The sequence below is a fragment of the Schistocerca cancellata genome, chromosome 11 (genome assembly GCF_023864275.1).
Source record: "Schistocerca cancellata isolate TAMUIC-IGC-003103 chromosome 11, iqSchCanc2.1, whole genome shotgun sequence".
NCBI classification, from domain to species: domain Eukaryota; kingdom Metazoa; phylum Arthropoda; class Insecta; order Orthoptera; family Acrididae; genus Schistocerca; species Schistocerca cancellata.
This window is the reverse complement of record NC_064636.1, coordinates 147951127-147966019: the sequence shown is the minus strand read 5'-3', so window position 1 is coordinate 147966019 and position 14893 is coordinate 147951127. Positions and strand designations below refer to the sequence as shown.

Sequence of the window (14893 nt, the reverse complement as noted above, 5' to 3'; positions counted from 1 at the left end):
ACATGAGACGTGAATTGGAGTGGCAATCATTAAAACGTTGCGACGGGATCTTCTCATGAAATTTCAATCACCAGTTTTCTCCTCCGATTGCGATAACATTCTGTTGGCACCCAACTACATAGGAAGAAATGATCATCACGATAAACTAAGAGAAATCAGGGCTCGCACAGAAAAATTTAAGTGCTCGTTTTCTCCCGCGCACCGTTCCAGACTGAAACGGTAGAGAGGCAGCTTGAAGGTGGTTCATTCAACCCTCTGCCAGGCACTTTATTGGGAATAGCTGAGTAATCACGTAGACGTAGATATGCTGCTAAATCGTAACGCCAAACTGATTATACGCCATATTCATATTTACTCAACAGTATGTGAATAGCATCAGCACCACTAACACGTCACCGAATACACAATACAGTCCCGGTATATGCCATTTAATCGCTGAAAAATTATCCACGCTCGTATCTTTAAGAGCCAACGACTTAATTTCTGTCGCACCCATAATCGAGCCAATAATGGAGTGTTATGGCCTACCACCCAACCGTTGTTGCTTGTCTGTCATCAATGACAACCCCACGCGAGCGCAGCTGCTCTCCTTCGTTACGTGAAGGCCATCGGCTACTTCGTTGTCCGTGTTGAAAGGTAATGCCTGAAATCATGTCTTCACAGCACACTCTTCACTCTATGGATCGCGGAATATTGATTTCCCTAACGATTTCCGATGCGGAATGTCGCATGCGTCTGCCATTCCACGTTCAATGTCAGTTAATTCCCGTTCTGCGGCAATAATGACGTCGGAAATATTTCCGCATAAGTCAGCTGAGTATACACGAGAACTTCGCGATGCACTTCACTTTTATACATCGTGTATGCGTTACTACCGCCATCTGTATTTGTGTACACCGCTGTCCCCTGTGTTTTGTCACCTCAGTGTATTTTATTGTTGAATTCGTTCGCAGTGCTGAGCGCACAGCCGTTTCGCAGTTGTCTGCGAGTTCCGGTTCGGCCGCGTGGCGGCAGCACTGCAGCGCTGGCTGTTCTACGTCGCAGTTCGTTGCAGGCGTGTCTACTTGGAGCGTATTAAAGTTGCGTGGTGAATCGGGGAAGTACTTTTGAGGACAAACAGCGGTAAGTTAGCTCCGTATGTGTGTCATTTTTCTCACGCGTTTGTGTCTCGCTCAGTTCAGTAATTTGCGAATTAATGGACTAGACAACAAATGCTTTGATACAGATAACTTTCTGCGACAGCGTAGTTACTTACTAGCCTGATATTTAGTTCGATGATTCTACGCAACGAAACTCAATGTGTGCTTTTGTTGGAACTATTATTGTCAGATTTGCATGTGTTCCTTTTAATTCTTCGTCATTTTTGAGAAAGTACGTGCTTGATGTTGCGGTATGCCATTGGAAAATAGATTGACGTTTATAAAACGGTAGCGTAACCACACTATAGTTCAAGTCTTTTATCTTGGCGGCTTGCGCATGCCCGCCCAGACGCGGGAGATTGCTGCGTTGCCAGTTGCAAACGACGCACGCGCCAAGAGAAGCAGCGCCATAGTACAGTATAGTTCGCAAACTTAGGTTTAGGGGGGAGCGCGCAGTTTATGAAGCCACCACGGCCGCATTAACGCTTTCGCTGCTACAGAGACGTGCTCCCCGCATTCCGCGCTGTGCGCGATTTTGTCATCACTGCTGTGCTCGCCTGTGCAGACACATGGTGTTCCGACTGCTTTGGCACACTTATCATTCGATTTCACAAAAACTATTTGGCCCAAAAATTTGATTTTTACACATCTTCTTGACTGATACCTTCCCCCCTTAAATGACTTCATTTTGTGTCGATGTTCAACGCAGTTATTGTGCAGCATTAAATGTAGTAAACCACTGCACGAAATTTTGAAGAGTTTCCACAGGTAAAAAAGTCCACAGCATATGGTTGATTTCAGTTGAAACTAGAAATTTCAAAAAATTACATTCAAACGAATAAAATTCATCATGTAAGACACTTCGATATTGTTTTTAAATAAAGAAAATATTAAGCACAGAATAATGTTTGAACTTGGAACCTTTCGCTTAGCAGCCAAACACTTTAACCATTACACTAACGCAGCTCACTGTTTAATGTGATTCCTGGAGGACTTTAAACTAGGACGCAAAATACCGACAAACACTGATGGTATGACTATGAATTACTCACGTTTTGTCGAAGTAGAATAGGAAATAAACAATTACCGCTGTTCTTTACTGCGAAAAAGTGGTTAGTGAGAATGATACAAACAGCTTTCCTTGCTGTCGCCTGAATTAGAAGGTTTATTGCTTGTTTGGTTTAATTAATTAATAGAATAGAAGCAATTGGTATAAAGAATGCTTTTTCCAAACTTTCTATAAAATAAATTCTGCTATCAAAACATTGTTTTCGTTCATTTACTCTATGTATGACTGAACGTTTGTAAAACTGAAGACACTCGTCCGTGCTCTGCACTGCAGTCGAGCTCTGGCAACGTCGTTCTCTGTTCATTTTGTGACATCAGATGCGCAAAACGAACGTAAACGCGGCCGCCGTCATAAATGACGCGCACTTCAACAGTAATTTGATGTCATAAGAAAGTGGGAAAAATTTTGGGCTCTTGAAAGCTCTTTAACTATCATTTTTTACTGTGAGATGACGTGTTGTTCTTCAAAGATTATGCAGCGATGTACTACCTAGACTGATTTAACCGCCTGTCAAAATGCGTAACGCATTTACATTTGTAGCTTGTAACTCTGCTTATGGACACTTTGTTGAGGTAAAAACGTACTTGGTAAGTCATAAGCATGTGCTTACGTGTGCTTATTTGCTCACCCTGTATGCCGTCGACGGATAAAAAATCGTCAAGAGTAAGTTTTTGTCAAAACACTGTAGGGCGTCTGCTACTGTCGCCTTGTTTTCGAAGGACGTTAGGTTCAGTGTAGAGATGGGCAAACTGTTTCGAAACAAATGAAACAGTACAATGTAATGTTTCGATACGCTGCTTCGAAACGGTGAAACAGTTTGTGTTTTGTAATCTAATAAACCTAGACATTTTATCATCTTGAATGAATGTCTACTGTATAGGTATGTCCATATAAACACAAATGAGGTGCGAGAGCGCTAATCATATCGCAGAAAGTATGAAACTATCACTTAGGCCTCTTGGCAGTTTCGTGTTTCATGCAGCAAATGCGCTGCTTTCGTGTCGTGTGGCTTTTCATACTTTTCAGTTGGCTGAGGACAGCCATAGCTGAAGACAGAAGAGCCACCACGAACGGAACTGGAGGTGGGAGCGAACTGCAGAAACAACGGATATGGTACTGGGGTTCCCGCATTCCGCTAGTGCCGGCCGCGGTGGTCTAGCGGTTCTAGGCGCTCAGTCCGGAACCGCGCGACTGCTATAGACGCAGGTTCGAATCCTGCCTCGGGCATGGATGTGTGTGATGTTCTTAGGTTAGTTAGGTTTAAGTAATTCTAAGTTCTAGGGGACTGATGACCACAGCAGTTAAGTCCCATAGTGCTCAGAGCCATTTGAGCCATTCCGCTAGTATGGGAATATACCCATCCTGCTAATTGCCATGCACACAAAGGGAATCATTGTGGATAATAGGCACAGTGACTATAGACTCACAAATAACGCTAAATAATTCGAATAAATAACAAAATATAACAGAAAAAATTTTGTCTTTCAAGGTGTTTCGAACCGTTACTATAAATTCATCATGCTTCCCAGCCCTTCCCGTACACCATTACACTATCAGTGATATGTCAAACAGATTGCTTGCAATTATACCTACATTAAATTTATGTATATGTATAATAACTGTCACTCTACGCCTTTTTTTTTATTCAAAATGTTCTAGGCTTACTTGCGTTTCTTAGTATGATTACTGTACTTGAACAGAGAAACGTGTGTTATAAAAAAAGTGTAATTTAACTGAATGATTTTCACATATTTAATATTTTGAATTTGAATAGTATGCGTTGTTTTATTGTTGGTTAATGTTTATAAAGCAAATGTTACGCCATTTCGGAATAGGACAGTCATCTAGAAACGAAGCTTTATTTTCGGATATCTTAAGCTTCATGCTATTGCTTGTCAAAAAGATTTCGACTCTCTTGAGAGTGTTTCACGAAGTGGTATGTTGTGTTTCAGTACCTGTGCCGAGCCCGAATCTCGTCCGACACAGAGCGGAATGAAACATCACTGTTTCGATACAATCATTCCGTTCCAAGCACAGGTGGACTGAAACAGCCTTATTTTGAAACAACGATACGGTTTCTGTGTCTGGCTCGAGATCGGATCTGGTGCGGTTATCCGAAACAGGGGCGGAATGAAACACCGCTGTTTCGAAACGGTGAACCACAGCCGTTCCGAAACACTGAAACAGTTCCACGTATCGATACACTGTATCGAAACATAGAAACAGTGGCCAAGTCTAGTTCAGTGGACGTCATACGACTGTTCGGCCCAAGTCTGTATGTAGTAAGTAGCTTTTAGTTTGCCATGAGGCCTACACCGTTTAGTAGAGCACTGAATGCTTTATTAGTTTGTTGCACGTGAGAGTTTGTGCTGGAAATGTTCTGCTTTCCACTATAATACATCATAAGAATAAACAAAACAAACGCGATGATTAGTCAGAAGCCGTAGCAGACGTACACTGGACTCGTAGGTCCCACTTACGTATTAACTGTATTATTACTAAGTTGCGTTAAGTGAAACTTTAAGACATTCAAATGTATTAACAGCTACAGACGTTTCTCTCAATCGCGCTTTAGCGACGTAGTTTTTATTTCAAAAACTGTGTACAGTCACTGCCTCTGCACTAGACTTGGCCACTGTTTCTATGTTTCGATACAGTGTATCGATACCTGGAACTGTTTCAGTGTTTCGGAACGGCTATGGTTCACTGTTTCGAAACAGTGGTGTTTCATTCCGCCCTTGTCTCGGATCTCGAGCCAGACACAGAAACTGTATCGTTGTTTCAAAATAAGACTGTTTCAGTCCACCTGCGACTGGAACGGACTAATTGTATCGAAACAGTGATGTTTCATTCCGCTCTGTGTCGGACGAGATTCGGACTCGGCACAGGTACTGAAACACAACATACCACTTCATGAAACACTTTCAAGTGTGTCGAAATCTTTTGATAAGCAATAGCATGAAGCTTAAGATATCCGAAAATAAAGCTTCGTTTCTAGCTGACTGTCCTATTCCGAAATGGCGTAACATCTGCTTTATAAACACTAACCAAACAATAAAACAACGCATACTATTCGCATTCAAAATAATAAATATGTCAAAATCATTCAGTCACATTACACTTTCTTTATAACATACGCTTCTCTGTTCATGTACAGTAATCATATTAAGAAACGCAAGTAAGACTACAACATTTTGAATAAAAAAAGGCGTAGAGTGACAGTTATTAGACATGTACATAAATTTGATGTAGGTATAATTGCAAGCAATCTGTTTGACATATCACTGATAGTGTAATGGTGAATGGGAAGCATCGTAAATTCATAGTAACGGTTGGAAACACCTTGAAACACAAATTTTTTTTGTGTTATATTTTGTTATTTGTTCGAATTATTTGGCGTTATTTGTGAGTCTATAGTCACTGTGTCTATTATCCACAATGATTCCCTTTGTGTGCATGTAAATTAACAGGATGGGTATATTAGCCATACTAATGAAATGTGGGAATCCCAGTAGCATATCTGTTGTTTCTGCAGTTTGCTCCCACCTCCAGTTCCGTTCGTGGTGGTTCTTCTGTCTTCACCTAAGGCTTCCCTCAGCCAATTGAAAAGTATGAAAGTCACATGACACAAAAGCAGCGCAATTTGCTGCAGGAAATACGAAACTGCCAAGACGCCTAAGTGATAGTTTCATACTTTCTGCGATATGATTAGCGCTCTCGCACCTCACCTCATTTGTGTTTATATGGACATACTTATACAGTAGACATTCAAGATGATAAAATGAGTAGGTTTATTAGATTACAAAACAAACTGTTTCACTGTTTCGAAGCAGCGTATCGAAACATTACATTGTACTGTTTCATTTGTTTCGAAACATTTACGTGTTTGTTTGCCCATCTCTACTCTGCACTGTTGTGCTCTGATTGTCGCGTTGATAATGCGCAGTATCAAAATGGCTGAGGCTGCTTTCTGCTCCGTGGTGAAACACGCGTGAGCAATACGGTTAAAAACTGTCGAGATATAGGCTGTTCTCAATGTTTTCCATAAATTTACGGAGATGATCGGCCTTGAAGTTTTCCCAGCGACTGTGTGTAGTACAGTTGATTTAGAAACCCATATCATACGTGTAGCGCACTCGGTAGCGTAACGGAATGAATTCACATGCTGATTAGAAAACTCATCATAATTTCTTATGAATAATGCACGTCGTCTTGTTTCTAATAACGTATTGGACGCGAAATTCCTGTGTTCATTTCAAATAGAAATACAAATTCTTAATTATTGGTGCTTTATGAAAGACTGTTCATAAGTTGCTTAAATTAAGCAAACATAACAATTTATTTTTTTCAAGGCAAAACTGAAAAACCAAATCCTCTTTACTTGGACTATGTGCATAGTTTTATACCGTTTTAATTTTTTAAGGCAAAACTGAAAAGCCAAATCCTCTTTACTTGGACTTTCTGCATAGTTTTATACCGCAGAGGTAGAGAAGTATCGTAGAAACATGAAACAACAATAATTTTCACAGCATGGAGCACATCATACATATGCATTTTTTTTATTTGCTACTGTACCGTTACAATATGAACCCAACAGAACTGATATGGAGCCAGGTTGCGGGATTTGGCCCGAGACATGACATCTGCCAGACGATGTACTGGAACTAAGGCTAGGCGCAAATTGAGACGCGTACAGCACGTGTGGCGTGACACGACACTCCAGCGCGACACGCACGTGCCGCACGGGTCACGCGGGTGCAGCGCGTATTGCGACGCGTACTCCGTACTTCGCACGCGCCGACTGGCGACGCTCTGCGCTGACTGAACCGAAGCGCGCGCAACCTCTTATCTTTCTCAAACGATTTTACAGAAACTATTGTCTGAAAATATATGATTTTTGCCTTAATAGTAGCGTTATATGTCAGCTTCGTGACGAAGTGCCCATCACCTCGCTAATGACCATTGTTATTGTGATGTACACATTTTAGTAAGACACTACGCAAAACTCAAAAAGTTTCCAACGAAAATTAGGGGTCGCTGTGATTTTGCGTTTGGTGCGTATTACACCATATGTTGCTGCGTATGAAATTTAGCTAACATGCTGAATTTTTGTTTAGACTTGGGAGGAGATCTATATCTGCCTCCGATCTCGAGGAAATGGATCCCATGTGGCGCGCTCACTTCCGGTCTCACGCCCGCGAGAATGAAACACTCGCAACATCTCTCGTATCTCCTAAACCGCTCGAGACATCGAAACCAAAGTTTGGCGAATGATAGCACACAAGGAGGAGAGTGTTTTGCCAATTATTAAACACACGGAACTTTCTTACCTATGGCGATATATCACTACTTACACTTTTTTTATTTATTTCACTCCAGTGACTAATTTTTTAAGAGTTATCGACAGCCACCTAGCGAAACAAGAGCTTCCTAGTATGAAAATAAACATGAAATTTCTTCTTTTATGTTACTGCAAACCGATACTATGAGGTTTTTCGTAAGCTATTGAGCTCTGTGATTACCAATTACTTGTTTAATGAGGCCCTCCGTTTCGGAATTCTGTCTCAATAGCCGCTGTGACATGAGTTTGGCAAATTATATTGTGACAAAGGAAGTACAATTAAACCAGTCACCAAGAGAAATGTGGCGTTTACTCATAAATGGTGACGCTTCTTGGAATGAGAAAGGGTTAACAACTCACACAAAAACAGATTGGCAATTCTGTTGTTATTTTGGTGGAATCCCCGTAACCCATCGTGTTTTTTAACACTGAGCGACTGGAATGGAAACTTACCGAAGAATTTTATTCCTTCTCTTGATCTGAGAAGTATTAAAATAATGACGAGCGTTCCTTCAGGCGGAATGATAGGCACATGCCAGATACTGTTCACTCACCTAGGGCTTGCCAAACTGACAATGCGTGATCGCGAATAAAATAGATATTATTGAGAAAAATAAACAATTGGTCTGACGCACAACACAATGGTCAGTGTATTGTCAGCAGCGAAGGATAATGCTGGCGACAGGAATGCACAAGCTAGCCATGTGTGCCTTCTGAGATGGAGTTCGAAAAACATTGTCACGAAAGTAGATCCGCCTTTGTCAGCAGCACATTTCAACAACTTAAATATATCTAATCATAACACTCTTGTAGGATATTCCTACTTTCGTAATAATACCGACCATTTTCTTCATTTGTGTAGCCTGTTGTTATATAATTAGTTTATTAATGCTGATAATGTCCATGCAACAATTGAAATGGTTTTTCTTATCACGGCGAACCAATTAAAACGTTGTTATTTGTGACTGCTTTTCGGCTGTTTCTCACTTGCAGTGGAAATATGTTGTTCACATGCATGTAGCACAGTGTGCCGTATTACATTATTACATCCATATCAGAGTAATCACAGTGAAACTTCTGTACTTCAGATCTTCGACGCTTTTTACCACAAGCACAAAGGGATCACACCTGTGGAGATTATCCCTTTCTAAATTTCTGTAACAGATAGTACAGATCCGCTAGCTTACTAGGCAGCGAGAATATAACCTTGCTTTACTTTCCTGCCTTGATTCTTGATCACATGATTTTATAATATTCCTTGCTTCTTTATTCACTACCCTCTGTCCCTTCTTGCAATCTGAAAACATCAGGGAGGCATATGGTGCAATTCCAGCGGCCAGTTACTGAAGCATACATTTTTCTTGACAGAAGAAAAACGAAACAAAACTATGCATATATAAATAATAGAAAAGTATAACGTGCTAACGAAGAAAGCTGGAGCGTTTAAATGATGAAAAACGAAACATTACCCAAAGGCAATAAAGTTCAGTACACAGTAAGGCAAAATTTATCGCATTGGCAACACTACCACTGCTGATATGCGCCGTTCGCATGTGAGCACATGGCCGGGCTACTTTTCCGCTCCCCGTCTCAAATTTCCCACGACGCTAGCGAGGCAAGCACGACGCTCGACGCGAGAAACTGTGCCGCAACCACAACGCCGCGCGACCTGGCGCAGGCGCGCGTCGCGTCCCAGTCGCGTCGCGTCGCAGTTTGCGCGCTCCCATTTCAAGCTGTGTGATGTTACGAAAACGCGCGCTGCGCTGCGTCGCGCCGCACGCGCTATACGCGTCTCAATTTGCGCCTAGCCTAACGCACGCAGCTTTTTCACACGTCACTGCCGAACGCTGGCGGGATATACACTCCTGGAAATTGAAATAAGAACACCGTGAATTCATTGTCCCAGGAAGGGGAAACTTTATTGACACATTCCTGGGGTCAGATACATCACATGATCACACTGACAGAACCACAGGCACATAGACACAGGCAACAGAGCATGCACAATGTCGGCACTAGTACAGTGTATATCCACCTTTCGCAGCAATGCAGGCTGCTATTCTCCCATGGAGACGATCGTAGAGATGCTGGATGTAGTCCTGTGGAACGGCTTGCCAAGCCATTTCCACCTGGCGCCTCAGTTGGACCAGCGTTCGTGCTGGACGTGCAGACCGCGTGAGACGACGCTTCATCCAGTCCCAAACATGCTCAATGGGGGACAGATCCGGAGATCTTGCTGGCCAGGGTAGTTGACTTACACCTTCTAGAGCACGTTGGGTGGCACGGGATACATGCGGACGTGCATTGTCCTGTTGGAACAGCAAGTTCCCTTGCCGGTCTAGGAATGGTAGAACGATGGGTTCGATGACGGTTTGGATGTACCGTGCACTATTCAGTGTCCCCTCGACGATCACCAGTGGTGTACGGCCAGTGTAGGAGATCTTTCCCCACACCATGATGCCGGGTTTTGGCCCTGTGTGCCTCGGTCGTATGCAGTCCCGATTGTGGCGCTCACCTGCACGGCGCCAAACACGCATACGACCATCATTGGCACCAAGGCAGAAGCGACTCTCATCGCTGAAGACGACACGTCTCCATTCGTCCCTCCATTCACACCTGTCGCGACACCACTGGAGGCGGGCTGCACGATGTTGGGGCGTGAGCGGAAGACGGCCTAACGGTGTGCGGGACCGTAGCCCAGCTTCATGGAGACGGTTGCGAATGGTCCTCGCCGATACCCCAGGAGCAACAGTGTCCCTAATTATTTGCTGGGAAGTGGCGGTGCGGTCCCCTACGGCACTGCGTAGGATCCTACGGTCTTGGCGTGCATCCGTGCGTCGCTGCGGTCCGGTCCCAGGTCGACGGGCACGTGCACCTTCCGCCGACCACTGGCGACAACATCGATGTACTGTGGAGACCTCACGCCCCACGTGTTGAGCGATTCGGCGGTACGTCCACCCGGCCTCCCGCATGCCCACTATACGCCCTCGCTCAAAGTCCGTCAACTGCACATACGGTTCACGTCCACGCTGTCGCGGCATGCTACCAGTGTTGAAGACTGCGATGGAGCTCCGTATGCCACGGCAAACTGGCTGACACTGACGGCGGCGGTGCACAAATGCTGCGCAGCTAGCACCATTCGACGGCCAACACCGCGGTTCCTGGTGTGTCCGCTGTGCCGTGCGTGTGATGATTGCTTGTACAGCCCTCTCGCAGTGTCCGGAGCAAGTATGGTGGGTCTGACACACCGGTGTCAATGTGTTCTTTTTTCCATTTCCAGGAGTGTAGAACGGCTCGTCATAAAAGAAAATGAGAAAATGCGGCGCATGGTTGGCGTCGTGGATTCTGTTGTTGAGAGGCTCGTTATGAACGTAGCAGATGACACTCTCAGAACTGAAATGTATTTCTCGGTTTCTCTGAGAGATTACCAGACGACTGACTAATTAATACCTTCATTGGCTTCAGTATTCAACAGTACGGTGAAATCCTTGCAGTGTGCTTTTGCATTACACACAATTCGCTCAGAAAAATTACCCCATATTTTCACCACTTGTTTGTAATTTGAAGACTATGTCAGGTGAGAACGAGTGCATTTCACGCTTTCCGTCTGGTCACCTAAAAAGCGCGCGGTAGTGCTGGAGTTACTCCGAATATGATTTCGTCCTCATTAAAAATTAAATTACGTTCGAAGCTATATTGCTTCTTTGCTCGTCTCTTTTTACGTCTGAACTGCAACTGCTCTCACTATTGCAGGTTAGTTGGACCACTGGCTGGGCAGTGGTGTCCAAGTATAATGCGCCAGCATAGCTGTTGTCCCGCATTATCACTCATTCTATATGCGTGTAACACAGCATAAAACGTGTCCTTATAATTAGACTAGATTAGTACTTATTCCGTAGATCATGAATATGACACTTCGTAATGATGTGGAACGTGTCAGGTTAATAAAAGGTGTCTATACAAGATATTACATTATACAAACTATTACATGACACTTAATATATATATATATATTTTTTTTTGTGGGGGCTTGGGAAATTACTCAATTACTATATCCAAAAATTCATCTAGTGATTAGGAGTTGCCATTGCGAAATTCTTTTAATTTCCTTTTAAATAGCATATAGCTAACTGTCAGACTTTTGATAGTATTAGGCAAGTGACCAAAGACTTTTGTGGCAGCATAATTTACCACCCTCTGAGCCAAAGTTAGATTTAACCTTGGGTAGTCAAGATGATCCTTTCTCCTAGTGTTGCAGCCATGTACACTGCCATTACTTTTGAATTCGTTCGGATTGTTAATAATGAATTTCGTAAGTGAATATATATATATATATATATATATATATATATATATATATATATATATATATATTGTGAGGCTACAGTGAAGATCTGTAGCTCTTTAAATAAGTGTCTGCAGGATGATCTTGGATGAGCTCCAGCAATTATTCTCATTACACACTTTTGTGCAATGAACATTCTTTTACTCAATGATGAATTACCCGAGAATATGATGCCACACGAAAGCAGAGAATGCAAATAGGCGTGGTAAGCCAATTTACTGAGATGTATATAGCCAAAATTTCCAATGACCCTAATAGCATAAGTAGCTGAACTCAAACGTTTCAGCAGATCTTCAGTGTGTTTTTTCCAGTTCAACCCCTCATCAGTACATACACCTACAAATTTTGAATATTCTACTGTAGCTACCGATTTCTGATCGAAGACTATATTTATTAATGGTGTCATTCCATTTCCTGTGTGGAACGGTATGTACTGTGTTTTGTCAGAGTTTGAGAGGCCATTTGCAGAGAACCACTTAATGATTTTCTGAAAAACATCGTTTACAGTTTCACCAGTTAATTCTTGTCTGTTGGGTGTGATAGCTATACTTGTATCATTGGCAAAAGGTACCAGCTTTGCAGCTTCGTGAATATAGAACGGCAAGTCATTAATATATATTAAGAACAGCAGAGGACCCAAGACCGAACCTTGCGGTACCCCATTCTCGATTGTTCCCAAGTTTGAGAAATCACCAGTTTTTTGCATAATCGAACTTGACTGTACTGGTCACAGCTTGGCTTCCGCTCCACGTGAAACGAAATGCAGTGAAATTCAAGCAAACGCGGAAGAATACGTGGCTAATGTTTACATCTGCTTTATTCTTATGATGAACGGCATATTTTTTCCACTTACTATCTTAAGCTGCTAATTGTACAGGGCGGCGCAGACAAAAGTAGTCGTGTAAGTATAAACGAAAGGCAGTGAAATTACAGAAACGAAAAGCTGAAATTGACTTACCATTTATTTACAATGAAACATGTAGTAAAAAATTCGTTTGTAGTAGGTGCTGTGACTCCTTGCAACATCGATACGCAGCTGCACACGTCTAAGCGTATTCAGATACACTTGGTGTAAAGTCTGGGTATCGATGACGGCAACTTCACAGCCGATGTTGTTTTGCAGTTACTATATTTTCTGTGGATTTGTTTCATAAACCCTTACTCTTCAATTGCCCCACAGAAAAATGTGGTGTCACCGCCAGACACCACACTTTCTAGGTGGTAGCTTTAAATCGGCCGCGGTCCATTAGTACATGTCGGACCCGCGTGTCGCCACTGTCAGTAATTGCAGACCGAGCGCCACCACACGGCAGGTCTAGAGAGACGTACTAGCACTCGCCCCAGTTGTACGACGACTTTGCTAGCGACTACACTGACGAAGCCTTTCTCTCATTTGTCGAGAGACAGTTAGAATAGCCTTCAGCTGAGTCCATGGCTACGACCTAGCAAGGCGCCATTAGCCATAGTGCTTGTATTTAAAGAGTCTCATTTCTATCGTCAAGAGCGATGTACCACAATGATGGATTAAAGTTAAGTATTACAGCAGCTACGTACTTTTCTTTATAGCATTCATTACGTATCCTGTTTCAGACCTCACGCCAGCCGGCGTGTGTAACACGTGCATTTCGGCTACTTCCGAGTGGCGTGGCTGTCTTGCTACGCCACAACAAAAAAATCATACGTTGTTAGGTCTGGCGAACGCGGTGACCATTAATGTCTGCTAACAGTTTGTTCCTCTGTGAAGACATCGTTGACTCGTTGCAGGGGTACCTTAGACGGTGGCACGTTGTCCCATCTTGCTGGAAGACGCAGTATTGCCGTTCGTATTCAGTGAGTCGAGCTCAAAATGTATCAAAAATTAACATGTATGCAAACGTGTTTGAGGGTATTGTCAAAAAATATCGGTCCGGTGATGCGCGTTCCTGTTAACAACGCACCAAACGGCGAGTTCATCGTGGAGGGGCTGCCGACATACAGTGGACAGTAGGCTTGTCCATCGCCCAGTGCCTCGTGTGCTGTAAATTCTACATCTACATCTACATCCATACTCCGCAAGCCACCTGACGGTGTGTGGCGGAGGGTACTTTGAGTACCTCTATCGGTTCTCCCTTCTATTCCAGTCTCGTATTGTTCGTGGAAAGAAGGATTGTCGGTATGCCTCTGTGTGGGCTCTAATCTCTCTGATTTTATCCTCACGGTCTCTTCGCGAGATATACGTAGGAGGAAGCAATATACTGCTTGACTCCTCGGTGAAGGTATGTTCTCGAAACTTTGACAAAAGCCTGTATCGAGCTACTGAGCGTCTCTCCTGCAGAGTCTTCCACTGGAGTTCATCTATCATCTCCGTAACGCTTTCGCGATTACTAAATGATCCTGTAACGAAGCGCGCTGCTCTCCGCTGGATCTTCTCTATCTCTCCTATCAACCCTATCTGGTACGGATCCCACACTGCTGAGCAGTATTCCAGCAGTGGGCGAACAAGCGTACTGTAACCTACTTCCTTTGTTTTCGGATTGCATTTACTTAGGATTCTTCCAATGAATCTGTCTGGCATCTGCTTTACCGACAATCAACATAATATGATCATTCCATTTTAAATCACTCCTAATGCGTACTCCCAGATAATTTATGGAACTAACTGCTTCCAATTGCTGACCTGCTATTTTGTAGCTAAATGATAAAGGATCTATCTTTCTGTGTATTCGCAGCACATTACATTTGTCTACATTGACATTCAATTGCCATTCCATGCACCATGCGTCAATTCGCTGCAGATCCTCCTGCATTTCAGTACAATTTTCCATTGTTACAACCTCTCGATACACCACAGCATCATCTGCAAAAAGCCTCAGTGAACTTCCGATGTCATCCACCAGGTCATTTATGTATATTGTGAATAGCAACGGTCCTATGACACTCCCCTGCGGCACACCTGAAATCATTCTTACTTCGGAAGACTTCTCTCCATTGAGAATAACATGCTGCGTCCTGTTATCTAG

At 43.1% G+C, this 14893-nt stretch overlaps 1 protein-coding gene across 1 annotated transcript in view; it reads left to right on the top strand.

Annotated features, from left to right (window-relative positions):
* The first annotated feature begins 1016 nt into the window (after nt 1–1016).
* The window catches only part of LOC126108667 (speckle-type POZ protein-like), a 67156-nt gene continuing 53279 nt past the window's right edge, over nt 1017–14893 (top strand). The window contains exon 1 of the mRNA XM_049913978.1: nt 1017–1122. The gene's annotated coding sequence lies outside the window, so the exon portion shown is untranslated. The remainder of the gene's footprint in view (nt 1123–14893) is intronic.